The sequence below is a fragment of the Sminthopsis crassicaudata genome, chromosome 2 (assembly GCF_048593235.1).
Source record: "Sminthopsis crassicaudata isolate SCR6 chromosome 2, ASM4859323v1, whole genome shotgun sequence".
NCBI lineage: Eukaryota > Metazoa > Chordata > Mammalia > Dasyuromorphia > Dasyuridae > Sminthopsis > Sminthopsis crassicaudata.
The window spans coordinates 281,464,286-281,483,404 of record NC_133618.1 but is presented as its reverse complement, the minus strand read 5'-3'; the positions used below and the strand labels follow the sequence as shown (position 1 = coordinate 281,483,404).

Sequence of the window (19,119 nt, the reverse complement as noted above, 5' to 3'; positions counted from 1 at the left end):
GCTACTTTGCTCAACTTTATGCTGATAAATTCGATAACTTAAATGAAATGGAAGAATACCTTCAAAAATATAGCTTGCCCAGATTAACAGAGGAAGAAGTAAGTAGTCTAAATAGTCCCATCTCAGAAAAAGAAATACACCAAGCTATTAACCAACTTCCTAAGAAAAAGTCCCCAGGACCAGATGGATTTACATATGAATTCTACCAAACATTTAAAGAACAACTAACTCCAATGCTATATAAACTATTTGAAAAAATAGGGATTGAAGGAGTCCTACCAAATTCCTTCTATGACACAGACATGGTACTGATACCTAAACCAGGTAGATCGAAAACTGAGAAAGAAAACTATAGACCAATTTCCTTAATGAATATTGATGCTAAAATCTTAAATAAGATATTAGCAAATAGACTTCAGAAAATCATCCCCAGGATAATACACTATGACCAAGTGGGATTTATACCAGGAATGCAAGGCTGGTTTAATATTAGGAAAACTATTAGTATAATTGACCATATTAATAATCAAATTAATAAAAACCATATGATCATCTCAATAGATGCAGAAAAGGCATTTGATAAAATCCAACATCCATTCCTACTAAAAACGCTTGAGAGTATAGGAATAAATGGACTATTCCTTAAAATAATAAGGAGCATATATTTAAAACCTTCAGTAAACATCATATGTAATGGTGATAAACTAGAACCTTTCCCTGTAAGATCAGGAGTGAAACAAGGTTGCCCACTATCACCATTACTATTCAATATAGTACTAGAAACTCTAGCCTCGGCAATAAGAGCCGAGAAAGAGATTCAAGGAATTAGAGTAGGAAATGAAGAAATCAAATTGTCACTTTTTGCAGATGACATGATGGTATACTTAGAGAACCCCAAAGACTCTGCTAAAAAGCTATTAGAAATAATTCAGAATTTTAGCAAAGTCTCAGGATACAAAATAAATCCACATAAATCCTCAGGATTTTTATACATTACCCACACAATCCAACAGCAAGAGATACAAAGAGAAATTCCATTCAAAATAACAGTTGATAGTATAAAATATTTGGGAATATATCTACCAAAGGAGAGTCAGAAATTATATGAGCAAAATTACAAAACACTTGCCACAAAAATAAAGTCAGATTTAAATAATTGGAAAGACATTCAGTGTTCTTGGATAGGCCGAGCGAATATAATAAAGATGACAATACTCCCCAAACTAATCTATTTATTTAGTGCTATACCAATCAGACTCCCAAGAAACTATTTTAATGACCTAGAAAAAATAACAACAAAATTCATATGGAAGAATAAAAGGTCGAGAATTGCAAGGGAACTAATGAAAAAAAAGTCAGAGGAAGGTGGTCTAAGTGTCCCTGATTTAAAGCTATATTATAAAGCAACAGTCACCAAAACCATTTGGTATTGGCTAAGAAATAGACTAGTTGATCAGTGGCATAGGTTAGGTTCACAGGGCAAGATAGTGAATAAAAATAGCAATCTAATCTTTGACAAACCCAAAGATCCCAAATTTTGGGATAAGAATTCATTATTTGACAAAAACTGTTGGGAAAACTGGAAATTAGTATGGCAGAAACTAGGCATGGACCCACATTTAACACCACATACTAAGATTAGATCAAAATGGGTCCAAGATTTAGGCATAAAGAACGAAATCATAAATAAATTGGAGGAACATGGGATGGTTTACCTCTCAGACTTGTGGAGGAGGAAGGAGTTTGTGTCTAAGGGAGAACTAGAGACCATTATTGATCACAAAATAGAACATTTTGATTACACCAAATTAAAAAGTTTCTGCACAAACAAAACTAATGCAAACAAGATTAGAAGGGAAGTAACAAATTGGGAAAAAATTTTTACACTTAAAGGTTCTGATAAAGGCCTCATCTCCAAAATATACAGAGAATTGACTTTAATTTATAAGAAATCAAGCCATTCTCCAATTGATAAATGGTCAAAGGATATGAACAGACAATTTTCAGATGATGAAATTAAAACTATTTCCACTCATATGAAAGAGTGTTCCAAATCACTATTGATCAGAGAAATGCAAATTAAGACAACTCTGAGGTATCATTACACACCTGTCAGATTGGCTAAGATGACAGGAACAAATAACGATGAATGTTGGAGGGGCTGTGGGAAAACTGGGACACTGATGCATTGTTGGTGGAGTTGTGAAAGAATCCAACCATTCTGGAGAGCAATCTGGAATTATGCCCAAAAAGTTATCAAAATGTGCATACCCTTTGACCCAGCCATACTACTACTGGGCTTATACCCCAAGGAACTACTAAAGAAGGGAAAGGGTCCTGTATGTGCCAAAATGTTTGTGGCAGCCCTTTTCATAGTGGCTAGAAGCTGGAAGATGAATGGATGTCCATCAATTGGAGAATGGTTGGGTAAACTATGGTATATGAATGTTATGGAATATTATTGTTCTATAAGAAATGACCAACAGGAGAAATACAGAGAGGCTTGGAGAGACTTACATCAACTGATGCTGAGTGAAACGAGCAGAACCAGAAGATCATTATACACTTCAACAATGATACTGTACGAGGATGTATGCTGATGGAAGTGGATTTCTTCAACATAGAGAAGAGCTAATCCAATTCCAATTGATTAATGATGGACAGAACCAGCTACATCCAGAAAAGGAACACAGGGAAATGAATGTAAACTGTTATTTTTACCTTCTGAATCCAATTCTTCCTGTGCAACAAAAAATTCGGTTCTACACACATATATTGTATCTAGAATATACTGTAATATATTTAACATATATAAGACTGCTTGCCATCTGGGGGAGGGGGTTGGGGGAGGAAGGGAAAAAATCTGAATAGAAATAAGTGCAAGGGATAATGTTGTAAAAAATTACCCATGCATATGTACTGTCAAAAAAAATGTTATAATTATAAAATAAAATAAAAATTAAAAAAAAAAAGAAAAAACAATCAAAAAAATATTATGTCAAATGCTCTTTTAAAAATAATAAACTAACAATAAGCACAGTAGAATCTTTTAATCAATTCTTTAATTATAAAGTGTTCTAACTTAAGAGTAATGTTTGTGAAATCATGCCTGTTCTCATCAATTCTTCCTCAAGGATGCCCTCAATATTTGTATCAATCTTCTAAAAACTTCAGAGAAATGGTAAAGGAAACCTATAAATTAATCAGTTATTGACATTCTCTTAATTATTTTTTACAATAAATATTTCAAATAAATATTTGAAAGACTTGTGTTGAAGAGGGGAAATATGTTTTTCTTCACTTCACAAAATCAACATCAATGGATAGAAATTATAGGAAGAGGCACAAATGAATTTTTTTGACTATACATATTTGTTACACAAGAGGGCTTTTATTGTGGGGGAACTGTTCTAGGAGACTGAAAATCATGCAAAAAAGTACCAATAGAACATTTAAGATCAATAAATAAAGCAGAAGAAAGTTTAGGAGACAGAAACAAAAGTGTTATATGTTAGTATCATGTTAAATGTAACACTTTATAATTACATACAACAGTTTCATATACAATCTTCACAATTTTTGACTGTACATTTGTAGATTCTTTTGTTTGTTGAAGTTTACTAAGTTCACAATCTTTAATCAATTAACAAATGATAAGAATAAAAATTTCAGCATTCTATAAGGAAAGGTAGCCTAACAATTTAAACTGTCCAAAAATGGAATGGCTATAATTGGATGGTAGCTCCTGTCACTAGAGGTCTTACGGAAAAGAGCACTATCAGTTCTAAGAGATATTGTAAATGGGATTAGGTATGAGTTAAAGATTGGACTAGATTAATTTAAAGGCTCTTTTTAACTTAATTATCAGAAAAATGATGTATTTTATTCATAAACAATCGCAACTGTACAAAGTCTAAATACTTTGGAAATATAACTTTTACTGGCTGCTTATACTACTTGGCAATACTCTGAGAATATACAGTCTTGGCAAAACTCAACTGCCAATTCAACCATAATCTTATTAGCAGTTTAGTGAGTATAATTTAGAAGAAAAATCATAATCCAACAGAAATGCTCCTCAAATTAAAATGCTCAAAGAGAGCATTCAATTTAAATCCTATGTTAATTTTTTTTAAATGAGAGAAGATGCATTTAAAAGACATTGTCATTTTCTGTACTTTAGAAACTAAATGAATGTACCACTTAACCATTTTCCTCCTTATTTTTTTTTTTAAGGAACATAGATACAGTTTAATAAAAGGCTCTTTTAGAAACATTTCTAAACATCTCTACTTGTAAGGAGAGTCTTTTATTTGACTAGGATAAGCATGCCTTAAGGGTACTCAACTGATAATAAAATGCTCTGAAATCTGAATTCAAAACATATTCTACATTCAAAACATATTCTCTCCCAAACAACCTAGAGACTGAGTATAACAAACATGAGGGACAAGGAAATATTTTTGTTTTTCTTTTCTCCTAAACTCACAATTCAGTTTCTGTCAGCCTTGAATTGTTTATCTTCAAAGTATTTTTGCATTTATTTACCACGAAGGCATACTGAATCCAAAGGCTGAATGTTATAAATTTGGTGAGGATACTTTGGTTTCTACGAAGTGATAGTGAGGAGAATGAATCTAGCAAAAGAAGTTAAAGTAGAGAACCTAGAATGGAAGTGAACAAGAGTTGGAGAATCTCTAAGGCAGGGTGCAGGCAATGTACAAAGAATGTCCTAGGCTGATATCTTCATTTCATAACTGAATAACCACAGAACCCAATTGTACTCATTTTTTCTTAGGGGTCTTAAATGGTTCGCTCAATGGTACCTTTGAATTAAATCTAAGCTTCATCTTTGAGTAATACAAGCTTTCCACTTTAACTGTCTCTTAGGTAATTTTTATCTTAAATAGAATGGATTTTATATTCTCCTGGAAATAGCTATTTCGGGGTTGTTTGTTTTTTGATTTTTAATATGATACATACCATGCATAAAACTTAACTAGAAAAATATTTACACAGAGTAGGTATGATTGCTAAGTATTTTTCTATACTACTATATGCTTATCAATTAAAAAAACAAACCACCCAATTATTTGTTGGCCACAGTGCTGTGGTTTCTATTGAGGACACAGAAAATATAAACATATTGTTACTGCATTTAAGTGTTTACAATTTATTTTTGAAAATGCACAACATATATCTCAAACAGTTTTTTAAAAATGGTTTAGGGATAGGATAGGGGAAGAAATCTGTTATTTCACTTATGTAGGGAAGTCCTGAGCAAATTCCCTCTTCCAATACAGATCAGCACTGCTTCTCCAATTGACAATCTTGGGTGTACATCAGTATACATCAAAGGCAGCACTTGAACAGAGTTCTATCAGAGTATAAGGTTAGCTCTCTATCCACACTGTGTGGCTAACTATCACCGGGGGTGAAATAGTCTTGAGTAGACAAGGAGCTTAAATCTGTATTCATATATTCAGTTGCATGTGTTTATATCATGCATTTCATAGGTTTTACTTTATGGGCCAGAACCCCTATTTCCATTTCTTTTTCAGCTCTCTGGAGTGCTTAGTACAGTAAAAGCTCAGCTATTCCTATAATCTATTAAATTAAACCATTAATCTGTACTTTTGTAGTGCAATGACAAGGTTTATAATGATAACCTTGAGGCACTGAAGAACATTGAAGTGCTTTCCAAATCATCAAAGGAAGATTAAATTATATCCCTGTATACTTTGTCTATTTTATTAGACTCATTTCTTTGAAAATTGATCCGTTTGCATTTGTTAGAATATTTAATTAAGCAGAGAGCCCTATTTTCCAACCATACTGCATAATAAGTCTACCAATGCTCCTCAAATAATGGACACTCGGTAAATGAATAAAGACTATTCAGAATTCATATGCAAAGAGAATGAAGTAAAAAAAAAAAAAAACATAGAAAAACAACTACTTTTAAGACCAAGGAAAACTCAATCAGTATTTAATATAGAATCATTACTTTCCACCCTTGAAAAAAGCTTTAATCTTATATGCTTCTATTCACTTATTTATCAAACTTATTTATGTATAATCATGACATAAACTTGTTGAAAGTAGGTACTGACTATTTTTACATTTCTAGCTCACCACCTAGCACAGTACCTGAAACATAATAGGTACTTTAAAATACATGTTAATTTACCTTAATTATGCCACATCTAAACTAAATGATCTCTATTGCATGTGTAGACAAGGTTTTGTTTTGTTTTAATTTTTGATAGGCATTTGGGCCTGGATTTGAACTCAGATCTTCCTGACTCCAAAGCTGACACTCTATCTATCCACCGTGCCATCTAGCTGCTCCTGTAGACAAACTTTTAAATCTTCCCTGATGGTTTTTTTGTAACATCAACTTTGTTTAAAAAAAAAAAAAAAAGCAAAGAAGCAATATAAGACTGTCATACTTATGATCATCTTTCTGGAATACATTAGTAACATATAGAGAAGATTTGGATATAGAGATAGAGAGATCTATATAAAGATGATTATAAATGAGAAGTAATTGTTGAATTTTTCTGTTAGCATCAAATTAATCAAATACTCAAATTCTTCTCAGGGATTATAGAGTTCCTTCTGACAAGGCACATTTTAATCTGTGTCTGTGAGACTCTTGCCCCACACCTTCATAGGCTAATTGTACACTATTTCAAATTCCAATTCTTTTTGTACATCAAAATAACCATATGGACATGTATACATATATTGTATTTAATTTATACTTTAACATATTTAACATGTATTGGTCAACCTGCCATTTAGGGGAGGAGGGGAAGGAGGGGAAAAATTAGAACAAAGGGTTTTGCAGTTGTCAATGCTGAAAAATTACCCATGCATATATCTTGTAAATAAAAAGCTATAATAAAAATAAAGAGAAATAAAGATACAAAAACAAGATATATAGTATATGTTCCATGACTTCAAGGTCTTTATAATCCACTGAGATATTCTTTGAAGAAATAATTTTCTATTTTATTAACTTTATTAGCTATGTGGTGACTATAGGCAAGTCATTCAACCCTGTTCACCTCAGTTCCTCATCTGGAAAATGAGCTGGAGAAGGAAATGGCAAACCACTCCAATATCTTTGACAAGAAAACCCAGAATGTGGTCATAAAGATCAAGACATGATTGGAAAACAATTGAATAACAAAAACAAAACAAAAATCTAAAACACTGGTTAGCCTAAGTATTGGCATTAAAAGTGTCCAAAATCAGTAGCATGGAATCTACAATTAGAATGTCAAGGAAGTCAAAGAGCGAGACAAAATTCCAAAACATATCAAAGTATTGTGTGTGTGTGTGTGTGTGTGTGTGTGTGTGTGTGTGTGCGCGTGCACGCGAGAATGAAGAATGGGGAAAAATCTATCAAGCTGTCAATCTGGAAATGGCTCCACAAACTATGAAACAAGAATGAAATGGAATAATTTACTTTGTAGTAAGAAATGGAAAATATAAGCAATTCAGAGAAGCTGGAAAGTTCTGTATTAATTTATCAGGGTGAAAAAAATCCAAAAGAGAAGAACATTAAAAAATGACTACAATGATTTAAGTAGAATCATCACCAAAAGTAAGCCAAATTCTGAGTAACTAAAAAATTAATAATGATTCTAACACCAGATAAAGAAATACATCTCCCTCCTCATGTCAGAGAATTTAAAGATGACCAAAGAGAAATGGTATATATGCTTCCAGGTATGATCAACATATTTATCATTTTTGTTTAACTTATTTGTTATTGTTACAAGGGAGGGTCTACTTCCATGAAGATCCAGAGGAGGTAAAGAAAATGTATGGAATGAGACCTTTCTTTTCTTTCATACTTTTTTTTTTTTTTGTTTTTAAAGAAAAAAGAATGGGTGGTACATTTCAAACCCAAAATGTCTAAGCCATGATTAAAGAAGTAAGATCCAATTTTTCATGCAAAAATTGTCAAAGTCATGTAGTTGAACAGGCTGAATTGGAATCTTTTATTTGATTTCATCCATGACAATCTTTGCATCTATCAGAGATGTTAAAGACTGCTGGTCAATCAAGACAAGTGAAAGAAAACTTTCTGAAAGTTGAGAAAAAAGCCTTTTTATAATTGCTTAAATGCTCAAGCTGAATACCTTGCTGCCACTCTTCATCAAATGATACCTCTTTGAAAAACTTTAGCTCTTTAGTGAAACAAAATGTCATTTAAAAGCTTATTTAAAGTGTCAATAAAATTAGGCTTAAATAATTACATTTTATCAGCACTCTCTCACAAAGGACTCCAAAGGAACTCAAGTAATAATAACAATAATACCTATCATCGTGCAGAGCATTTTACAATTATATCTCAGATCTTTTGAACAATCTCAAAAGATAAATGCTATTATTTTTCATGGGGAAACTGAGGCAAATAGTCACAAGAAAATCTAGGAATATGGGTTTTTAAGATCTGATGAGGAATATAATTCTATGTTCCATTCCCAGTTCAGTTTTGGTTTCATGGAAGTCAATATTTGGGGAATCTGAAACCACAAAGAAATTGCACTAGCAAGGGTTTGTAAAGAAAGTTAGATGGTATGGTAAATAAAGCTTTGGAGCTATAGTCAGAAAGACCAAAGATCAAATTCAGTCTAAGATACTACTAATTATAGAATCCTGGTCAAATCACTCTCTGTTCCTCTCACTTCCTACTTGTAAAATGAGAATAATCTTTCTCCCAGGTTTGTTGTGAGAATATAATGATGTGGAATTCTTTGAAAACCTTAAAGCAGTATATGTGTCAAGTAGGATTTATTCCAGGAATGCAGGGCTGGTTTAATATTAGGAAAACTATTAATATAATTGACCATATTAATAATCAAATTAATAAGAACCATATGATCATCTCAATAGATGCAGAAAAAGCATTTGACAAAATCCAACATCCATTCCTACTAAAAACTCTTGAGAGCATAGGAATAAATGGACTATTCCTTAGAATAATCAGGAGCATATATTTAAGACCTTCAGTAAGCATAATATGCAATAGAAATAAACTGCAACCTTTCCCAGTAAGATCAGGAGTGAAACAAGGTTGCCCACTATCACCATTACTATTCAATATAGTACTAGAAACGCTAGCCTCGGCAATAAGAGCCGAGAAAGAGATTCAAGGAATTAGAGTAGGAAATGAGGAAATTAAACTATCACTTTTTGCAGATGACATGATGGTATACTTAGAGAACCCCAAAGACTCTGCTAAAAAGCTACTAGAAATAATTCAAAATTTCAGCAAAGTGGCAGGATACAAAATAAATCCACATAAATCCTCGGCATTTTTATATATCACTAACAAAATGCAACAGCAAGAGATACAAAGAGAAATTCCATTCCAAACAAATGTTGAGAGTATAAAATATTTGGGAATCCATCTACCAAAGAAAAGTCAGGAATTATATGAGAAAAATTACAAAACACTTGCCACAAAAATAAAATCAGATTTAAATAATTGGAAAGACATTCAGTGCTCTTGGATAGGCCGAGCAAATATAATAAAGATGACAATACTCCCCAAACTAATCTATTTATTTAGTGCTATACCAATCAGACTCCCAAGAAACTATTTCATTGACCTAGAAAAAATAACAACAAAATTCATATGGAAGAATAAAAGGTCGAGAATTGCAAGGGAACTAATGAAAAAAAAACTCAGAGGAAGGTGGTCTAAGTGTACCTGATCTAAAGCTATATTATATAGCAGCAGTCACCAAAACCATTTGGTATTGGCTAAGAAATAGACCGGTAGATCAGTGGAACAGATTAAATACAAAGGACAAAAAAGGGTACATCTATAGCAATCTAATCTTTGACAAACCCAAAGATTCCAACATTAGGGATAAAAATTCATTATTCGGAAAAAAACTGTTGGGAAAACTGGAAATTAGTATGGCAGAAATTAGATATGGATCCACACTTAACACCATATACCAAGATAAGATCAAAATGGATCCATGATTTAGGCATAAAGAGGGAGATAATAAATAGATTAGAGGAATAGAGGATAATCTACCTCTCAGACTTGTGGAGGAGGAAGGAATTTATGACCAGAGGAGAACTAGAGATCATTATTGATCACAAAATAGAAGATTTTGATTACATCAAACTAAAAAGTTTCTGTACAAATAATACTAATGCAAACAAGATTAGAAGGGAAGTAACAAATTGGGAAAATATTTTTAAAAACAAAGGTTCTGACAAAGATCTCATTTCCAAAATATATAGAGAACTGACCCTAATTTATAAGAAATTAAACCATTCTCCAATTGATAAATGGTCAAAGGATATGAACAGACAATTCTCAGAGGAAGAAATTGAAACTATATCCACTCACATGAAAGAGTGTTCCAAATCACTACTGATCAGAGAAATGCAAATTAAGACCACTCTGAGATACCACTACACACCTGTCAGATTGGCTAAGATGACAGGAACAAATAATGATGAATGTTGGAGGGGATGTGGGGAAACTGGGACACTAATACATTGCTGGTGGAGTTGCGAAAGAATCCAGCCATTCTGGAGAGCAATCTGGAATTATGCCCAAAAAGTTATCAAACTGTGCATACCCTTTGACCCAGCAGCACTACTACTGGGATTATATCCCAAAGAAATACTAAAGATCGGAAAGAGACATATATGTGCCAAAATGTTTGTGGCAGCTCTTTTTGTCGTGGCTAGAAACTGGAAGATGAATGGATGTCCATCAGTTGGAGAATGGTTGGGTAGATTGTGGTATATGAAGGTTATGGAATATTATTGCTCTGTAAGAAATGACCAGCAGGAGGAATACAGAGAGGCCTGGAGAGACTTAAATCAACTGATGCTGAGTGAAATGAGCAGAACCAGAAGATCACTGTACACAACAACAACAATACTGTATGGGGATGTATTCTGATGGAAGTGGAAATCTTCAACATAAAGAAGATCCAACTCACTTCCAGTTGATCAATGATGGACAGAGGTAGCTACACCCAGAGAAGAAACACTAGGAAGTGAATGTAAATTGTTAGCACTAATATCTGTCTGCCCAGGTTGCATGTACCTTCGGATTCTAATGTTTATTGTGTAACAAGAAAATGATATTCACACACATGTATTGTACCTAGACTATATTGTAACACATGTAAAATGTATGGGATTGCCTGTCATCGGGGGGAGGGAATAGAGGGAGGGGGGGTAATTTGGAAAAATGAATACAAGGGATAATATAATAAAAAAAAATTAAAAAAAAAAAGCAGTATATGTGTTTTCTCATAAATCTGTTTTGGGGTAATTTCTTCCTCTAAAAAAATCATCTTGTATCTACTGTGCATATGTTTTGTACACATGCACATTTACACATATTGGCTATGATTCTATGATTCTCTAATAGAAAGGAAACCCCTTGAGTTTCTTCTTCTATCTTACTTCTGTTTTTGTACCCCCATAGCATAATGCCTGGAAAACAATAAATTTTTAATAAATGTGCAATATGTGGGAGGTCTTCCTATTTTTGCAATACTTCAAGAGTAGACCGTCATTAGACCGTAATGAGACAGGTTAGTTTTACCCTACTGATGAGGGGTTGTCGCCATAGTAATCCTGCTCAGTACGCAAGGAACCGCAGGTTCAGACATTTGGTGTATGTGCTTGGCTGAGGAGCCAATGGGGCGAAGCTACCATCTGTGGGATTATGACTGAACGCCTCTAAGTCAGAATCCTCCCTAAGCTGACGATACTGCAGTGCCAAGGAGCCTCGGTGGGCCACAGATAGCCGGGCCTCCGGGCCCCCTCCCCTCGCTCCGGCGGGGGGGCCTCAGGGGTCCGGGCCCGGTGCGGAGGGCTTACATTATGTCCTGTAAATATCATTTAGAAATATTTTACTTGCTCTGCTTGATCCAAAAAAATCAGAAGTAATGTATAGATTTGCAGAGAAACAGATTTAGGCACAACATTAAAAAAAAAAAAAAAAATTTACCCATAATTACTTCTTATACTCTTCTACTACTTCTACTACTCTTCTCAGAGTAGATTGAGCTGCGTCAGAAAGATATATATTCCCTCTCATAGAGGACCCTAAATAGAGGCTAGATATTTACTTGCCACAGATGTCAATAAAAGGCTTGATGATCTTTGAAATTCATTCCAACTCTTTAATTCTGTGATTCTCATTTCCAGTATACTATTTAAGGTAGTCCAGCTCCTGTCTCACTTTCGCAAGAAACATATTACCAAAAATAACTCCCGGTGCCCTAACTTTTCCAGTCATACATTTATTTTTAGTGGCATCATTGGCATTATTTTTCAGCAGTTTTATACATTCTTCAAAGCTTTTCATTGATTTTTAAGTTATTAGTAACTTTATTCTGAAATGGAGTAGTTCTATTTTTGCAATAGAGAATAAAAAATAATATAAAAGTGGGATTTTGTGCCAAACAGCCTATCCCAACTTATAAGATTATTAAATTACCAATTGGAATGTCTCTTTGATAATCTAAGCTTCCAGAGATAAGGATAATAAGGGTAATATCAGAAGTAATGGAAAGGAATGTGGAGCCATTATAGTCAAAAGTAATGTGTTCAATTACAGATAATTTTAAGTTTAAGATAATTCCAGGTGAGTTTAAGGGGACAAGAGAAAATGTTTAAGACATGACTGGAGAAACATAACTGGCCTCCAAGTCAGGACTGAAGATGAAGAACAAAAGATCACAAATTTAGAGTTAAGAAGAGATCTTCCAGGCTATCTAGTCCAGGCCATCATCATCATTCTCACTAGCATTTATGTAATGCTTAGCACATGTAAGGCTCTATGCTAAACATTTTACAATTATTCTTATTTAATCATCACAGCAACCCTGGGAAACAGGTGTTATTGTTATTCCCATTTTACAGATGGGGAAACAAAAATAAACAAAAGAGTTAAGTGACTTGCTCTACTTGTATCCTATAATTACAAGTGTCTGATATCAGATTTGAATTCAGTTTCCTGATTGCAGGCAGAGAGTTCTATCCACTGCACTACCTAGCTGCATGATTTTATAGATGAAGAAAATAAATCCCATGGAGATTGTAATTTGCTCAAGTTCATACAGATAATGGCAAAAATGAAACTTGGAATTTATTTGCATAAGTATAATCATGAAATAATAAGAAATGAATGAATTTTCTGTAGTAAGGAACAGAAAATAGGAAAATATGGAGTCCAGGGTAACTTTTCAAAGAGCTCACGGTTCCAGCATAAGAGGAAAAAAAGATACTAGACAAGGGGAAAAAAACTGTCAGACAGCAGAAACACATTCTTTTTTGTTTGTTTCATGAGGCTGAAAATAAAGGAAATATTTCAAGAAATTGAAGTTGGTCCTCAATTCAAGTACTACACAGAGTTCATAAAAAATGAAGACTGAGAAAAGCCAGTGGATTTGGCAATTAGAAGGTCATTTGATGGTTCTCACATGTAGATGGCATCAGTTTCATGATTTCCACTGCATTGATCTTCCTAGGAAATAAGATGCTTGAAAGTTAATATCCCTAAATTTCAGGAACTGAATTTAAGAAAAACAGATAAGATTTACTATTTGGTGATTATTTGTACTTTCAAAAAAAAAAAAAAAGCAGTAGACTCAATTTTTCATAGACTTGTAATGAGGTCTAGATGATGAGGTATTTAGCTTGTTCTGAAAAAGAAATGGATGATTTTCAAATCTCTATCCCCAGATTTGACCGCTCTCAAACTTAAAATTTACATTTGAATAGTTTACTCGACTTCTAAATTCCCAGTGACATCTTGAAATCAATATTTAAAACTGAACTCATTACTTGCTGTTTTCAGTTGGCCTGAATTATTCTTTGTTACAAGGAATTGGACTTGGAGAAATAGATATATTTAGAAATAAAGGTAATGCAAAACAAAATTACCAACCATTTAAAAAAATATTGAACTCCTCTAAATTTTTTTTATAAACTAATTTTTCAACAAAACCTCCTTCCTTATTTCTCTAGTTCTATAAAGGTTTCAGTACATCAGTAATTACCCAGGCACAAAGACTTAAAAGTTAATTTTGTTTCTTGCTTCTTCCATATACTCTACTTTCAACTCCCCCTTGGCATTCTATTTCATTTTTCCCCTACTTAAAATTATTTTTTTCAATTACATGTAAATAAAGTTTTCACCATTCATTTTTGTAAGATTTTGAGTTTTACATTTTTTTCTCCCTTCCTCCCTTTTTTCCTCATTCCCAAGACAAATAAGCAATCTAATATATATATATATATATATATATATATATATATATGTATGTATATATGTATATATATATAATACATGTATAATCATTTTAAACATTTTTATATTAGTCATGTTTTGAAAGAAAAACCAGAACAAAAGGGAAAAATGAAGAGAAAGAAAAAACAACAAAAGTGAAAATAGTATATTTCAATCTGCAGTCAGTTTCCATAGTTCTTTCTGTGGATATAGATACTACTTTCCTTCCCAAGTCTATTGAAATTATCTTGGATCACTGTATTGCTGAGAAAAGCTAAGTATATCATAGTTTTCAGTGTACAATATTGATGTTACTATGTACAATGTTCTGGTTCTATTCACTTCACTCAGCATTAGTTCATGAAATTCTTTCCAGGTTTTTCTGAAATCTGCCTGCTGACAATTCTATTTCTCCAATAGCTTTCACATCTCCTCCTTTCCATTGTCATTGTCTATCTGAGGCAGCTAGCTGATGTAGTAGACAACAAACCAGGCCTGGAGTCAAAAAGACAAGCTCAAATCTGGTCTCAGGACACTTACCAACTCTAGAACTGTCAACAAGTCACTGTTTGCCTCAGTTTCTTCAACTGTAAATTGGGAATAACTGTACTTACCTCACAGGGTTGTTGTGAGAATCAAATAAGATAATATTTGTAAAACACCTAGCATCATGTCTAAGACATAAAAACTTTTACATGTGTAATTATTCCCGTCTCTCTCCCCACTTAGGGTCAAAGTATATCTCATCTAGATTTGTGTGAAAATCTTTGAAGTGACCTTTTCTCCAACTCATCCTATTATAACTAGATTAATTTTCCTAATGTCTAGTTCTGATTATATCCTTCTTCTACATAAAATGTTTAATGATTTCCTATTGCCAAGAAAAATTACATTCAGCCTTCTTTTGTTTGACATTCAAGTTTGACATTCCATGACCTATTTCTAACCAATCTTTTCTAGTTTTGTTTCATGCCTACTTGTGTTTTATCTCACCTTTGTCTCTTCTCAAGTATGAAGGCATTTAACATATGTTTATAATTTGAGGTGAAAGTACCCTACACTCCAGCTAAATCAAACTTAATTGTTTCTAACCAAATATATTTTTCTCCCTCCTACTTTTGAGTTGCATTTCTTGGTTCCATTTCGTATGCCCTGGAGCTATTCTCTAAATTTGACTTATTTCTTCCATTTCTAAACCAGCTTTTCTTGATCCTTTCATTCCTTTGAATTGTTAGAGCATATATATATATATATATATATATATATATATATATTTTTTTTTTTTTTTTTACATCTCTTACGCCCTTATTAGGAAACCCACACTTACCTTAGATATTCATCACAGAAGATATTTCATACAAAGTTCAAACACTAAAAAAAAAAGGCACTACTTATATTGATGTTACTATTTATAACACTGTATTCTATTTATGACACTGTATTAATTACCTCAAGGCTCAAATCCTAGATAGTACTTTTAGAGAATTATGAAGTAATGGGGAAAACAATTGGTCTATCTATCCATAGTGGAAAAACATCAAAATAAAGAATGTATATTGCCAATATGCAAATGGTCAGGCAATCTGTTGAGTATCTTTTTGAAAATGAAAACTCCCCTCTAATATAATTTTGATTAGAAAAAATAGAAAATACACAAAAACTGCTCTCATTTCAGTAATATTTTTAAATGAATTTGTATATTATTAATCACAAAGCAATATACATACATTTGAAAAGCCTGTTTTTCACATGGCATATTTTGCAGGAAACAGTCAATTAATAAACCTGTATTAAGAACCTATTATGTTACAGGTACCTTGCTAGGTGCTGGGGCAAAATAAACATTCAAATAGCAATGCTCATAAGTGAGATACACTTCAATGGTTCCACAGTCTCTCAGGGACCCACAGTCCAACATGTTATATTTCTTAGAGCATCCAATAGATAATAGATCTGAATAGACAGTCTAGACAATGATCTAGAAGCAAAATTAAATGGGAAGAAAAAAGTTCAGTGCAATTTTACTGGGGAAACTGCACTACTTTCATTGATTCTGAAATGCTATACAACAAAAGCCCTTCTATCTTTTAATACCAATATCTTCCAGAACATGCTTTTTTATTGTCAATGATTGAACATCATAATCTCAAAAGATCAAGTTACAACAAACTTAAAAGTCAATGGAAAGAGATTTCTTGGGTCAAAGTAGACTGGGAGCTAGGTTATTGATGAGAATTTGTGCATAAGATGTAACATTAAAAAAATTGTTAAGGACACACATGACCAGAAATGTTAAAAGGCTGGTTCCCCTGAAATATGAAAAGATGAAGAAAAAATACCTGTACCACACTGGGTGAACTTCATGAAAAAATTATGGAAAATGTGCTACATATACCCCTGGTCATCCTCCTCCCCCTCCTCATGTCCACTCCCTCTGGACCCTGAATTCATCCCTGAACCTAAATCCCTGAAGTCTCTTAGAAGAACTTTAAAAGAACCCTTTCCCCTTATTATGCCCAGAACCAGAAACATTCTCCAGAACTCTACATCACCTCCTAACAATTTCTAAACTTGTGCTACCATACATCTACCCCTCCCCAGATAATTATGTTGGCTTTAATAAAAAAATTATTGTAAACTCCCTGAGGATAGGGCACATAATAAGCCTTTAATAAATGTTTCTTCAGTTAGATGATGATCAAGCATAGAGATAAGGAAGTTTGTATCAGTTACATGTCAACATCAGTATACAGATCAATAAAATCACGGATCTCTCAAATTATCAAAGCTTGAGTTTAACAAAGTCTGTGTGGTATAATATGTGTGCCTATATTCTTTCTCTTCTATTAAACTGCAAGCTCTTTTAAGCAGCAATCACATTATTCATCTTTACACCCCCATCACAACTACCACTCATGATGAAGCCAAGTAAATTTCTTTCTATGAGCTTCACATCCCAAAGCTCTGCACAACAATCTGACACCATGAAAAACAGCCTAGTCTATCACAAAAATTGGCTAGTAAAGTTAGAATATGCCTATGTTGCAGGATAATGCTTCTGCTCAAACCCTTCTCCCATCTCCCCCAATCCTTTTCCTATTAAATTATATAGATTTACACTTTAGGCTGTAAATTTTTTTTTATATTTTATAGATTGTTCATTTTTTATACTTCTCTCCTTTAAAACAATATTAGCACAGTCTATATGATCACTTTGACAATAAGGAATTCACTTGTATTTTTCACCTACCTCAATCTTTTCTTCATAAGGCCTTCACACCCTGAATCTATTCCATTGATAGAGGTTAATGATCATTTGGATTAGTTTTACGTTTTCCTATTATAACAAAAAGAGGGGCTGAGAATCAAGGCAATCAGGTAAACCGAGTTCAGAGTTTCTCCATATTTCATGAAATCCATGAAACAAAGGCTCAGATTATATTTCACAGTATGATGAGCAAAAAGCGACTTCTTCAGCTGCAGCTCCTTTTCACAAGCATTCATGCATACTGAAATCAGAAAGCGCAGCTTGGGGGTTGCACACAGTTGCAGCTTGTTTTGAGTTTTTGTTTGCAAACTGTCAGTAAGATCAGAATAAATTTCACGATATGCAGAACAAGATGTATATTCTTGAGCACGTCTCAATGTAATGTAACCACTACAAGAAAAAAAAAAAAAAAACCTGCAGGTGTACAAAAAAAAAGACAGATTTGTGGCTTGATTTGCCTTGATAAGCATAGCAATTTTCTGTGCACTTTTCATAAAGTGCTAATCAATTTCAGCTCAAAATAGACTGAAACACCCAACAGATTGCTGCCATAGTCCACAAATGTTTGTCACTCTTTAGGATGTGGCAATAATGTGAATTCTGGGGGGTACAGATCATAGCTTGCTATTGAACCTTACAATATATCACCCTTTACTAGTTCTGTTTATAAGAACCAAGGAAAAAATTAATCATAAAATATTTCAAAAAACATTCAAATTGAAATTGTTTTCTTTCTGCATCTGCTAGCTACAGGGCTAGTATAGACACATGTATATGCACACACATGCATATAGATATACATATGAGTATATATTTATATATATATACTGCTTGTATATATAAAATAAATGATTATTGAGTATATTGAACATATTACATTGAGGATAGTACATATGAGAACATATATATATACACACATACATATATAAAAACACACACATTCAATAAGCATTTGTTGAATGAATGCATAAAAGTCTACTGACACTTAATACTAAGAATTAAAGAAATTCAGGAATCATACATAATATTGTCTCCACTGTAGATCAATATTTCTTCATGAGATATAACATCTAGCATCAAACTATCTATGTTAAGTTGAGAGAGATTTTCATATACATTATATCATTTGATTATTTGATCTTTCCAACAATGTTTTGAAGTGAATAGTACAAGTTCTATGATCCTTATGAAATAGATCAGGAAAGTAAAGGAATCTGCCGAAGATTAAACTATAATTAGCAAAGTCAGCACTGAAATTCATAGGCTATAGCTAAAATCAAGTGTTCTTCCCACTCCATCATTCTTCCTATTACTATATCTTCATCATCTCACTCACACTCACTTTTTAGCCATACTGATCTCTCAATTTTCCCAGTTCTCCATTCCACATTCCAATCAAATTAGGCTACTTTGCCAATGCTGGAATAAATATGTTTCTCATCTCCCTCATACCTACATTTCTACTATAAATATGTTCATCTTTCAAGGTCAGCTAAATCATCTCTTCCAATAAAAAGCAATCTTTCCTCCTCCAAACTTACTTGTATAA

The 19,119-nt window shown here is 33.1% G+C and overlaps 1 protein-coding gene across 3 annotated transcripts in view; it reads right to left on the bottom strand.

Annotated features, from left to right (window-relative positions):
* Window positions 1–19,119, bottom strand: part of PRKD1 (protein kinase D1) — a 397,745-nt gene that overhangs the window by 321,684 nt on the left and 56,942 nt on the right. Inside the window, exon 1 of one of the 3 annotated variants that reach the window (XM_074289592.1) lies at window positions 17,553–17,958. The exons of the other annotated variants lie outside the window; for them this stretch is intronic. The gene's annotated coding sequence lies outside the window, so the exon portion shown is untranslated. Of the gene's footprint in view, window positions 1–17,552; window positions 17,959–19,119 lie in introns of those variants that run through there. 3 annotated transcript variants of the gene reach the window in all.